The sequence below is a fragment of the Pelodiscus sinensis genome, chromosome 31 (genome assembly GCF_049634645.1).
Source record: "Pelodiscus sinensis isolate JC-2024 chromosome 31, ASM4963464v1, whole genome shotgun sequence".
NCBI lineage: Eukaryota > Metazoa > Chordata > Testudines > Trionychidae > Pelodiscus > Pelodiscus sinensis.
The window spans coordinates 9,255,071-9,267,388 of NC_134741.1; the positions used below are offsets into that span (position 1 = coordinate 9,255,071).

General features: G+C 53.4%; 1 protein-coding gene and 5 non-coding genes across 6 annotated transcripts in view; 3 read left to right on the forward strand and 3 right to left on the reverse strand.

Annotated features, from left to right (window-relative positions):
* Nucleotides 1-12,318, forward strand: part of LOC142821521 (uncharacterized) — a 414,847-nt gene that overhangs the window by 319,029 nt on the left and 83,500 nt on the right.
* TRNAS-UGA (transfer RNA serine (anticodon UGA)) lies at nt 2,012-2,093 on the forward strand. Its single transcript has one exon. It is a non-coding gene; the product is annotated as a tRNA-Ser (tRNA).
* TRNAE-UUC (transfer RNA glutamic acid (anticodon UUC)) lies at nt 3,812-3,883 on the reverse strand. Its single transcript has one exon. It is a non-coding gene; the product is annotated as a tRNA-Glu (tRNA).
* Nucleotides 4,375-4,448, forward strand: TRNAM-CAU (transfer RNA methionine (anticodon CAU)). The gene has a single exon. It is a non-coding gene; the product is annotated as a tRNA-Met (tRNA).
* LOC142821660 (U1 spliceosomal RNA) lies at nt 9,713-9,876 on the reverse strand. The gene has a single exon (XR_012898348.1). It is a non-coding gene; the product is annotated as a U1 spliceosomal RNA (small nuclear RNA).
* On the reverse strand, nt 10,990-11,105 carry LOC142821686 (U5 spliceosomal RNA). The gene has a single exon (XR_012898375.1). It is a non-coding gene; the product is annotated as a U5 spliceosomal RNA (small nuclear RNA).

Genomic DNA, 12,318 nt, shown 5'->3' on the forward strand with positions numbered 1-12,318 from the left:
GCCTGTAATGTTGCGTCCAGACTACGGAGTTCTGTCGACAAAGCAGCTTGCTTTGTCAACAGAACTCAATGTGTCTGGACGCTCTTTGTCGACGGAAGTTTTGTCGACAGTATCTGTCGACAAAACTTCCGTCGACAAAACGCGGTAATCTAGACGTACCCTGAGTGAAGGGGGAGGCAGGACCAGGGGGAGAAGGCTCCATGACTATGTCAGAGGGAGGCTCTGCCCTGGCCAGTGGGGAATCGTTGCCTCTCCGAGGGGCCCAGGCCTGGTAGGTCATTTCCCCAGGTTACTGAGTGGGGGCTGGAGCCAGTTCTGGGTTGTCTCTTTCAACAACTAGCTGGGCTAGTGCTGAGTGCGCCACAGAGCTTCCTGCAGGTGGGGAGAGAGAGGCTGGGAAGGGAACTCTAAGTAACCTGTTGGGTCACAGCTGCCATAACATCTTTCAGTGATGACAGAGCAATACTTGGTCGTTTTCCTGGAAAAAGTCAGAGCTCTTGCGCAAAAAGGCTTATTCCTCATAGAAAGAGGAATAAATCTTGCACAAAAAGCCCTCTCTTCTGATGAGCTGTAAAAACACGCTCACAGGCTGTGCAAAAACTTGTGCAAAAACACGCTCATAGGCTGTGTCTAGACTGGCATGATTTTCCAGAAATGCTTTTAATGGAAAAGGTTTCCATTAAAACCATTTTCGGAACAGAGCATCTAGATTGGCATGGACACTTTTGCGCAAAAGCACTTTTTGCGGAAAAGCGTCCGTGGCCAATCTAGACGCGCTTTTGCGCAAAAAACCCCGATCGCCATTTTCGCGATCGGGGCTTTTTTTGCAGAAAATAAATCTCATCTGTCTATACTGGCCCTTTTGCACAAAAGTTTTGCGGAAAAGGGACTTTTGCCCGAACGGGAGCATCATAGTATTTCCGCAAAAAGCACTGATTTCTTACAGTAGGAAGTCAGTGCTTTTGCGGAAATTCAAGCGGCCAGTGTAGACAGCTGTCAAGTTTTTCCGGAAAAGTGGCTGATTTCCGGAATAAGTGGCCAGTCTAGACACAGCCATAGTGCAGATGCTCCAAGGCCATGTCTACACTGCAGGCTTTTTGAACAAGAACACCTGTTCTTGCCCCAAAACTTGCAGAGCATCTACACTGCATGAGCGTTCTCTCCCCTGTGGCTACATCTACACTGGCATGATTTTCCGCAAGAACTCTTTTGCGGAGGAGTTCTTCTGCACAAACTCTTCCAGACAAGAGCATCTACACTGGCATGTACCTTTGCGCAAGAGATGTGTTTTTGCACAAGAGCATCCATGCCAGTGTAGACACTGTCTTGTGCAAGAAAGCTCTGAAGGCCATTTTAATCATAGGGCTTTCTTGCACAAGAAATTCATGGTCCTTGTCTATACTGGCCTCTTGCGCAAGAACAGTTGCACAAGAGGGCTTATTTCTGAGTGGGAGCATCATAGTTCTTGTGCAAGAAGCCCTGATTTCACACATTAGAACGTCAGTGTTCTTGCGCAAGAACTCCCCGCCAGTGTAGACAGGCAGCAAGTGTTGTACTTAAAAGAAGTACTAGGGATCTTTTTCAGAGGGATAAGGCAACACGCCACATTTACTGAACACACATAGAATAATCAATACTTATCATATGCATATGATATATATATATATATATATATATATATATATATATATATATATATATATGTCACTCCTGCACTCACAGACACACAGGCTGGCTGTGTCTATGTTGGCACCCTTTTCTGGAAAAGGGATGCTAATGAGACCAGTGAATCTATGGCCCTGTCTGTACAGCAGGGACAGCAACACTCACAGGCCCACAGGAGGTGGCTGCTTTAATGCGTCACTCCATGGCCCAGCAATGAGTCCCCAGGCTCCCCCTGTTCTCGGGGAGCCAGGTTTGCTGTGTGAATTCGGTGGGGGAGGTGATGTCAGGTCTGGGCACTGGGATTAGTTACCAGTTTCCCTGGCCCTGGGACACTACTGACTTCATAGCTGTGGTGGCCGAGTGGTTAAGGCGTTGGACTTGAAATCCAATAGGGTTTCCCTGTGCAGGTTCAAATCCTGCTCACAGCGAGGCCTGTCTTCTGACCACACCCCTAAGCAGACAACAAGCTGCACAACCCTGAGCTATTCTCCCCATCCCCAGTCAATCCCTTTCTGCGCCTTCCAAGAGAGACACAGGGCATGGTGCCTTGTTATGGGTCCCTGAGCTCTAGGGAAACTCTCAGCTCCTGCAGCCTCTTCCCATGGCTCAGCGCTGCCCTGGGGGCTGCCCTGCTCTAGTGTGTGATAGGAGTTGAGTGAGAGGATGGAGCATCTGGGCCTGCCCCCAAAGGTCCATCCATGAAGGGCAGAAATGTTGGGGATATGAGGTGGGTCACTCCTCTGGAGGCACACAGCCCCCCTGGGCCCTGTGTTGGGAGCAAAGGGTCTAGAGAAGTTTGGGGGGGGGGGGGGGGGGGGGTCTTGTTCCCTGCTCTTGCTCTGCCTTGGGCAAAGAATTAGTAACAGAATATTTGTCCAAGTTTATGTACAGAAAAAAACAGACAAGCATGTTTCTGTGGGGTGGTGGGGTGGTGGGTATCGTGTTTGCTTAATGTGCAAAAGGCTCCTGGTTCAAAGCCAAGCAAAAAGTGGGAACAGGGGTTCTGCTGCTATTTGTGGCTCCCCAGCTAAACACAGCCCCTACTGCTTGGGGATAAGCCCAACTCCCAGGTTGAGTAAAGCAAGGAATAACAGGAGCCCTGTCCTAGAAAGGGAGGGGCCAGTGTGTGTAAGTGCATGGCCCAGACAGACAGCCCCAGGGTGCAAGGACAGAGCTGCCGGACATCTCTAGTGGTCCTGAGGCCAGGGAGTGGGCACATGGGTGTTAACAACATGCTCATGTGGTGCCATGTTCCAGCCAGGCCAACAGGGAGTGTTTCTTGTGGCGTCACCTGATTTTCCCCCCAACTGTAGCCCTTGTACCTGCCCAGATAGAGACCCAGGGCCAGGGGAAAGCAGGAAGAGCCCCAGGCTGCAGCTCAGCTCCCCTTTCCTCCTGCAGAGCAGCTTGGGATGACAGCTCTAAGCAAACCCATCAACTTCAAGTTATTAGCCCCTATTAGCACCTGCCAAAGTCTGGGATGGTTCCAGGGAACCTTTAGAGCTTCAGTCTAACGCTCTCCCCATTGAGCTACTGAGCTACTTTGGCTGTTGCAAAAGGCTTCTCTGGCCTGTAATTCTCTGTCTGGGATGTTTGACAGCCGGGCCGCATGTCGTCATGCCCTGCCCAGGAAGGCCAGACTGGCCTTTCCACAGTGCCCCTCCCCCACAGCCAGAGCCAAGGTTCCCTCTCAGCCAGGCCTGGGCAATACAGGCCAGCGGGCTGGATCCAGCCCATGAAGCCACCCAACATGGCAGCAAGAAGCCTCAGGCAGATTCCCTGCTCGCCCTGCCCCCACGCACAGCTGAGAGAAGGGGCTGCTGGGCCCTTTGTGTCTCTCAGCTGTAGAGGAAAAGGCTTCAGGCCTGGTCCCTGGTCCCTGCTCCAGGCTTGTGTGTGGCCAATGGGAGCTGCCTGCTTGAAGCCCTGGCCAGTCCCCACAAGCTCTTATTCACCCAGGCGTGTGACCTGTGCCCCCTGCGCAGGGAAGGGGCTGCCTGAGAAATGTGCTTGGCTGCTGGGAGTGTCTCCCAGCCAGAGCCTGCCTCTGGCACCCCAGCCCCTCCCTTCCCTCAGCCCACTGGCCCTCCCTGTAATGGAAAAGGGCAAAGACTTGGCAGATTTCATGAGTACAGATGAGGGTGGTTTCCCTGACTGGGAATTGAACCCAGGCCTCAGCAGTGAAAGTGCTGAATCCTAACCACTAGACCATCAGGGACACATGAAGCCTTTTTGCTCACCTACACTAGCCTTTCACTGGCCACTTTCTGTCCCCTTCAGGACACGGGTCCATTTTCCATTGGCCAGAGGGGACAAGAACAGAAACCAAACAGAACATCAGAACAGCCAGACGGGGCCATGCCAGTTGCCCAACTAGCCCAGGATCCTGTCTCACAACAGCAGCCAATTTCATTGCCCAGTGGGAATCCTCAGGACAGACAATTGTTAAGTGACCCCTCCTGTCACCCATTCCCAGCTTCTAGAATACACCAGCTAGGGACACCTGCCCTGTCCATCCTGGTTAAATGCCATTGATTGACCTTTCCTGCATTGAATTATCCAGTTCTGTTTTGTATCAAATGTCTTGGGCTGCGCAGGCCTTCAGTCATGGCAAGAGCTGGAGGGGAATGGGGAACGGCTGCACTTTGGAATGGGAAGGGGGTGTCTGGCACCATAAAGTAGAACAGTTTCAAATCCCTTTCCAAGGAGGGCACCATGGCTTAGTTGGCTAAAGCACCTGCCTCATAAACAGGAGATCCTGGGTTCAAGTCCCAGTGGTGCCTTGTTGTAACCTTTGCTCACATTTACCTATGCCCTTCTGGGACACAGAAGAGGCCTCCCCTGAGGCTTTTTAAATAATTAACAAAATCATCCAAAGTGCAGCTGGTTTCACTCACACTCAGCCTCACCCACAGCTGGGAGGCAGTTTGCAGGGAGCTGAAAAGAAACAGAAGAGGGGAAACTGGAGCCTGGCAGAACCAAGTCTTGGGATTCTTCTGTGTCCAGATGTGCTAAGCAGCTGGCAGCCAAGCTCCCAAGTGCTGGTCTGTTCCCACCCTCCCCAGGCAGGTGAATTCAGCGTCACCTACAGCTGGGACGCAGTTTGCAGTGAATTGAAAAGAAACTGGCTGGTAGAACCAAGGCTCAGGATACTTCTGTGTCCAGATGTGCAAACAGCTGGCAGCCAAGTGCTGGTGTGTTCCTGCCCTCCCCAGGCAAGTGAATCCCCTCCTCTGGGTGCTACAGGCAGGACTTTGCCTGTCTGGCTTTTAGCCAGGGAACTTTTCTATGCCCGGGAAACGTGACACCCACAGCACTGCAGAAACCAGTCCCCTGCCTTTTGCAAAGAGACCCCTAGAAGCACTTAGCCCCCTTGTTGTCTCTGCCTGTAAAACAAGGAAAAAGCAAATATCTATCACTGGAGAATGTGGGTGTCAATCCCACTGCCTCTCACATGCAAAGCGAGCGCTCTACCACTTGAGCTAATTCCCCCACCTCTTACAGAAAAGGGATGAAATCTAGACACAGCCATTGTGTAGACACGGCCTTGGGGTGTCACTAAACTAGCCCCAAGACACATTCCTTGCTTGGACCAGGCACAGTCCTACCTGAGACGTGTGTGACACAAAAGCCTCCTGTTCCCTGCCCAGTTCCCAACACTGGCTGCAGACCCAGCGATATTTGGTGCCTTGGCTGCTGTCCCTGCTGGCAGGGAGCTGTCCCGCACCTGCAGTTCATCCGCCTCCCGGAGAGGCAGCAGCTCTTTGAGGGGGAGAAGCCGGGGAATTTCCCTGCATGTATAAAAACCATCACTGCCGGCCCGGGCTGGGCCAGTGCGCTGGCATCCCTCATGTCTGGAGCATCCACCAGGGAAAAACTGAAACTGTATCCTGCCAGGCGGGACTTTGACCCGCTATAGGGCTTGAGGTCCCTCCAACCCTCCCCAGGAGGAGCAATGGGGCCAGGGGACCCTCCACCCCTCAGCAGGAGCCAATGGGTGCCAGGGGGGCTCACACACAAACAGGTGCACACACCCTCAATATTGGTGCCCAGGGCAAAACTCACTCTGTTCCTGGAACAGTGACTAGCAGTGGGGAAGACAGCAACTGTGCAGCATCCTTGCTAACTGTTTCAGAGAGCAGAGGAGAGTAAACTCTTTGTCAGGGAGAGAAACTGTCACCCCAGATGGGACTCTGCAGCTCCTGCAGCCATGGAGAATTAGGGTCTGTGGGCATCAGGTGCTTCTCACTTGTGGTTTCCTTCTTCCCAACACTCCTCCCCAATCAGCCTTTTCCTGAACCCGCAGTTCCATGGGTGGCCAGAGGAGGCCTCTTCTGTGTCCCAGAAGGACCTGGGAAAATGTGAGCAAAGGAAGCAACAAGGCACCACTGGGAGTTGAACCCAGGCTCTTCTGTTTAGACAGAGCAAGCTAAGCCATGGTGCCCCCCTCAAGCTGTTGGGTGAAACTGCTCTATGGTCCCAGACAACACCTTTGACTCCCAAAGTGCAGCAATTTCCTTCCAGCCCTGGCTGTGTCTGTGGCTGAGCTGCACAAAGGAAGATACAAGATCCCTGGAGGGTCTTTGCCGGATGAACGTGCCTGAGGAAAGAAGCTGGAAGCGCAACAGACACACAAAAGGGGACGAGGGACAGTTTGAGTCACACACACGGCAGGGGATGCAGCTCAGCCAGGGACCTTATCCACTCACAGAGCTTCACAGCTTCTCCACCCCCCAAACCCCACCAGGCAAACTGCCCCATGGGCCTCGCCCGCACCATGCTCAGGGCCTGGGGATTTTCTGTCAGTTTGCCAGACCAAATAACTAACCACCCCACTGCTCTGGAGTCTCTGCTTCTCATGGGCCTTCTCATCCTCAGGCTCCGCTTTGTCTCCAGGCAGACCCTGCTACAGCCACCTCTTGCTGTCTGTCACTCCTGGGCCTTCTAGAGTAAAATGTGCCTCTTCATTCTGACTTTGAATACCTGGGGTTTTAGCAACCAGATCTGCACCTAACACAAGCTAGTGAGGAGTCTGGACAGCTTCTGCATCAAGGGAGACAGTAACTGCAGTGCATCCTTGCCAACTATTTCAGAGAGCAAAGGAATGCAAACTATTTGTTAGTGAACAACAAGGAAACTGTCACCCCAGGTGGGACTTGAACCCACAAAATCCAATAGGGTTTCCCTGCGCAGGTTCAAATCCTGCTCACAGTGAGGTCTGTGTTTTGGCCACAAGCCTTTCTAGAGCAACATGGTATCCAAACCCTGAGAAGAACGTGGCCTGTCCCATCAGAAAGGACACCTGGGGCTCGTCTACACTGGCCCCTTTTCCGAAAGGGGCATGCTAATTTGAGAGGTCGTAATAGGGAAATCCGCGGGGGATTTAAATATCCCCCGCGGCATTTAAATAAAAATGTCCGCCGCTTTTTTCCGGCTTTTAGAAAAGCCGGAAAAGAGCGTCTACACTGGCCCCGATCCTCCGGAAAAAAGCCCTTTTCCGGAGGATCTCTTATTCCTACTTCAAACTTTTTCCGGAATAAGTGGCCAGTGTGGACACAGCCCCAGGCTACGTCTAGACTGGCATGATTTTCCAGAAATGCTTTTAACGGAAAAGTTTTCTGTTAAAAGCATTTTCGGAAAAGTGCGTCTAGATTGGCAGGATGCTTTTCCGCAAAAGCACTTTTTCCGGAAAAGTGTCTGTGGCCAATCTAGATGCGCTTTTCCGCAAAAAAGCCCCGATCGCCATTTTCGCAGTCGGGGCTTTTTTGCGGAAAACAAATCTCTGCTGTCTACACTGGCCCTTTTGCGCAATAGTTTTTCGGAAAAAAACTTTTGCCCAAAAGGGAGCAGCATAGTATTTCTGCAAAAACACTGACAATCTTACATGAGATCATCAGTGCTTTTGTGAACATTCAAGTGGCCAGTGTAGAGAGCTGGCAAGTTTTTCCGGAAAAGTGGCTGATTTTCCAGAAAAACTGGCCAGTCTAGACACAGCCCCAGGCACTAACACTGGATGCAAAGAAGCAAGTGTAATGGGGGTGTAGCTCAGTGGTAAAGTGTTTGACTATAGGCAAAAGGGTCCCTGTTTCAACTCCAAGTGCCCCCTGAAAGGTTGATCAACTTCTTTGAAACCTTCGCATCTCACTCTGCATTTCTGATGTGCAGAGATTACTACAAACCCCTGGGCTGTGTCTACGCTGGGTCACTTATTCCGGAAAAGCAGCCGCTTTTCCAGAATAACTTGCCAGCTGTCTACACTGGCCGCTTGCTTTTCCAGAAAAGCAATGACAATCTAATGTAAAATCGTCAGTGTTTTTCCGGAAAAACTATGCTGCTCCCATTCGGGCAAATGTCCTTTTCCGGAAAAACTGTTCTGGAAAAGGGCCAGTGTAGACAGCCCAGTAGTCTTTTCCGCAAAAGAGCCCCGATTGCGAAAATGACAATCGGGGCTTTTTTGCGGAAAAGCGTGGCTACATTGGCCACGGACGCTTTTTCGGAAAAAGTGCTTTTCCAGAAAAGCATTCTGCCAATGTAGACGTGCTTTTTCCAGAAATACTTATAACGGAAAACTGTTCCATTTTAAGCATTTCCGGAAAAGGGTGACAGTGTAGACGTAGCCCCAGTAATCTGTTTCCCGGCAGCCGCTGAGTTGGGGCCCCTCCCCCCCGTACTCAAGTAGCTGACTGGAGTGACATCTGAGATATGGAGGATTATTTCAGAAAACTCGCGGCAGGTGGGAGAGATTCCCGAAGAGGGGGAAGGGGCAACCTATCAAAAGGGTATATCTGCTGTCTTCAGGAAAGCTGTGGGTACCGTCTCACGTGACTTGCGCACGAACGCGCTCGCTAGCCAAACGCAAGCTAGACGGAGCTACCGTCAGGGTGCTGCTAAAGGGTCAGAGATACCGTTCCCAAGGGAATAGTTATCGCCGTAGTGCCCAGCCTCGCTGGAAGAGTGTAATGAGCGGGGATTCCTTGTGGGCCTGGTTCCCTTCCTCGGCCATTCGGATGGGCGGCGTAGAGAGTACGCTTATCAAGACTGCGGAGGACCTAGAGCTGGGAGGGGTTGCAGGTGCTGTGGAGGACGGGTTCCTCGCAATTCGGAATGATCTGGACAAAGCGGAGAAATGGTTTGGAGAGACTACAATGAAGTTCAATAAGGCCAAATGTAAAGTACTCCGCTTACGAATGATCGATCCGTTGCTTGCGCCCATGTGCACGGTGGCAGGGAGAGAGAGAGAGAGAGAGAGAGAATGGGAAACGGCTGTCTAGGAAGGAATACTGTGGACAAGAATCGGCGCAGCAGGGGAGAAGGCCAGGGAGAGGCTGGCTGTCACAGCAGACCACGAGGTAAACGGGAGTTGAGAGCGGTAAACAGGTTGCCAGAGCAGCGAACATCGTTCTGGGGCGCGTTAGCGGAAGCAGCAGCGTCGTGCAGAAGACAGGAAAAGTAATTCTTCCGCTCTCCACGGTGAGGATTAGGCCTAGCTGGAGCATTGTACCCTGTGGGCGGGAAGGGAGGCAGACTCATACAAATCGGAGACAGGGAATGCAGAAAAGTGCAAGAGAAACTGACTGTGCGGGGTGTAGAAGATTGGAAGGGAGTCTGCTAGAGGGGAGCTGCTAAGAGTTTTCAGGGCCATAAAAGACTGATAGGCAGAGAAGAGAGAACTTCTGGTTCTTCTGAAGCTCGGGGGGGGGGGGGGGGGGGGGAGGCCAGGAGGAGAAGCAAGGGGCTGGGGCTGCAGCGAGAGCCAGCAGGCCATTAGGGGAAACTTCCTGTAAGGCAAGCAGGGTGGCTGAAGAGGGGCATCAATGGCCTAGGAAAGCAACCTGCTTTCCAGGAGATGACAGAAGAAGCAGAAAAAAGAGCCCCCCCCCCGGGACCAGCCAAGCCAAGCCTTAGCACAGAACAGGGACCGAGCAGAGAAAAATGCAAAAAACTAGCAATGCTCGCCACAGAGAGAAAAAAGAACAAGAACAGAAGCAGTAACATTTCTTCTCTGTTTGTCTTGGTCATCTGTCAGTCTATTTTTCACAGCGAGCGCCAGGGGAAAGCGCGAACGCAGTCCCCCACTACCACAAATTATGCAGTCGAGTTTCCCGCATTTGGGGAAATCGCAGGGGTCAGCACACCCGCAGTGCAATGGATGAGCCTCATCCTGGGAAAACCACCTTCATGATCATGGTATCTCCTCTGCCAGGTAAGTATGAGTTCCACCCGCACAACCACCGCCTGCCCCCCACCGCCCAAAGCCTCTCACATCACAGGGGACGCCGCCTCACGCACCCACACCGCTGCGCCCCAAATGCTCCCCTACTGTCCGCCCCCGCCCCCAAGCCGCCCCCGACACCCACACCGAGCCCCACTTGCCCAAGGCGGGCCCCGCTTGCCAGCCCGCTCCCGCTCCCACAAGCCTCCGCTCGCGCCCACATCTGCATATGTACTCACGCCCCTCCGCCTCTCCGCGCGGGACACGCCCCTGCCTGCCTGTCTTCCCCGGGCCCGGAGCTCTCTCTCCTCTCCGGCCTGAGCCCTGCTTTGGCGGCGCTGCTGCACCCCGACTGCCGACCCCACCGGCACTCTCCCCGGCTGCGGCCCGCACACCCAGCAGGAGCTGGCTCGGACAGGAGCCGCCACTCAGGAGGCACTGGGTCCGTGCAGCTTCCGCTCTCGCCCCGACACCCCCGGTCCAACTGGGCCTGTCGCCCTCCGTAGCTGGGCGCATCCGGGCTGTGTCTACACTGGCCACTTATTCCGGAAAATCAGCCACTTTTCCGGAATAACTTGCCAGCTGTCTACACTGGCCCCTTGAATTTCCGGAAAAGCGCTGATGATCTACTGTAAGAAATCAGCCACTTTACCGGAAATACTATGTTGCTCCCGTTCGGGCAAAAGTCCTTTTTCCGGAAAACTGTTCCGGAAAAGGGCCACTGTAGACAGCACAGTAGTGTTTTCTGCAAAAAAGCCCCGATCGCGAAAATGGCGATCGGGGCTTTTTTGCGGAAAAGCGAGTCTAGATTGGCAAAAAGTGCTTTTGGGGAAAAGTGTCCCAGCCAATCTAGATGCTCTGTTCCAAAAATGCTTTTAACAGAAAACTTTTCCATTAAAAGCATTCTGGAAAATCATGCCAGTCTAGATGTAGCCCCTCTTGTTAGCACTACATAGTTCTATTTTTTGTTTTAGCTGGACTAGACTAACACAACTACTACTATTAAAAAAGTAGCACATCATAAGGTACAACATTTTCAAATAAACACAGGCATCTACAGGCCTCACTACAAAAAACTAATAGTTCAGTTCTGTTTTTTCACACCATTAGGTAGCTTTACCAGAGTGAAGCCTCAAAAAATTGAGTATAAACTCTTAAATGTTCCTCTCCACAGAAATCTTTAGTAAAAGGCGAAAGATTTATACGATCTGAAAAGAACCCAGAGTATACCATAGTTGCTGCAGAGGCGCTGCCAGAAAAACGGCGTCTGTTTCTCAACTCACGGTGGCTACACCGGACCGTCTGCAAATCCCCACCCCTTCTGCAGCCTGTTGCTCTGCCGTGCTGATAGCCCGAGTTTTGCGTGGGAGCCAGGGGCTTTAGGAGCAAACTCTGCCCCATGGACGCGGGTGGTGAATCACTGTGCCCAATGCATCGTGGGTATGTAAATGAGCACCCCGAGGTACGCCCGAGCGTGCGGAGGAGCCCAGATCTCCGAGCTGCGGCTGCAGCCCCTAGCTTGCTGCCGCGGGCCGGGCTGGGCAGCTGCTGCTGGTCCCACCGCTGTTCCGGGCGCAGGCCGCGCGCTGGTTCCCCGTGGCCCCTTGGGCCGGTAGCTTGGGGGTGCCGGGCTCTGCGCTTCCCTCGGGAGGGGCAGGTGGGCTTGGGGCTCTGGTCGCTGCCGCGTGTAAGGGCCGGGGCACGAGCCGCTGAACTGCCCCGGGGGAGGGTGGGTCAGCCACGGAGCCTACAGAGGATCCAGCCCGCCCCGCGGCAGCAAAGTCAGTGGCTTGTCCTCAGCCTCCAACGCTGCAGCCTGCACCTGCGGCCCTTCTCAGTAGCCCGCCCGCTGTGATCGAGCCAGACCCCGGGACACCCGAGTGCGATTATTCTCCCCCGCCTGGGCCAGCTGGTGCTGTCCCTGGTTTGCTCGCGCTGTTTAAACACCTCAGTCTCCGCCCCTAAAGGAGCCGGGTTGGTTCCAACCTTCTCAGGAACGTTCACAGCATGGAAAAGAACAGGAACAGCCGCACTGGTGACGAAACCCTAGACACCCCCTTCCTATTCCAAAGTGCAGCCGTTCCCCATTCCCCTCCAGCTCTTGCTCTTGCCATGACTCACGGCCTGCACAGCCCAAGACATTTGGTTGGCAGCTGGTACCCAAAACCTTTTTGTCAATTGTAGCCCCAGGCCCCAAAGGCATAGACCCAAGGCAGCCGCCTGGTCCTAAGGCCGGGCCTGCAGCCAGGGGGAGGGAGAAGAATCTCTCCTTTCAGCTGGAGTTGAATCAGCCACCTAAGGACACTTGCCGAGCACCCGCTACAGGCCTCTGCTCTGCCAGCTGAGCTATGGAAGGTGCCTGGGGCAGGCTGCTTTGCCCAGGTGGGCTTTTGATGAGTGCCAGGGCAAGAGCCCCCCGAAGGGGACGGCCTCCCAGGGGA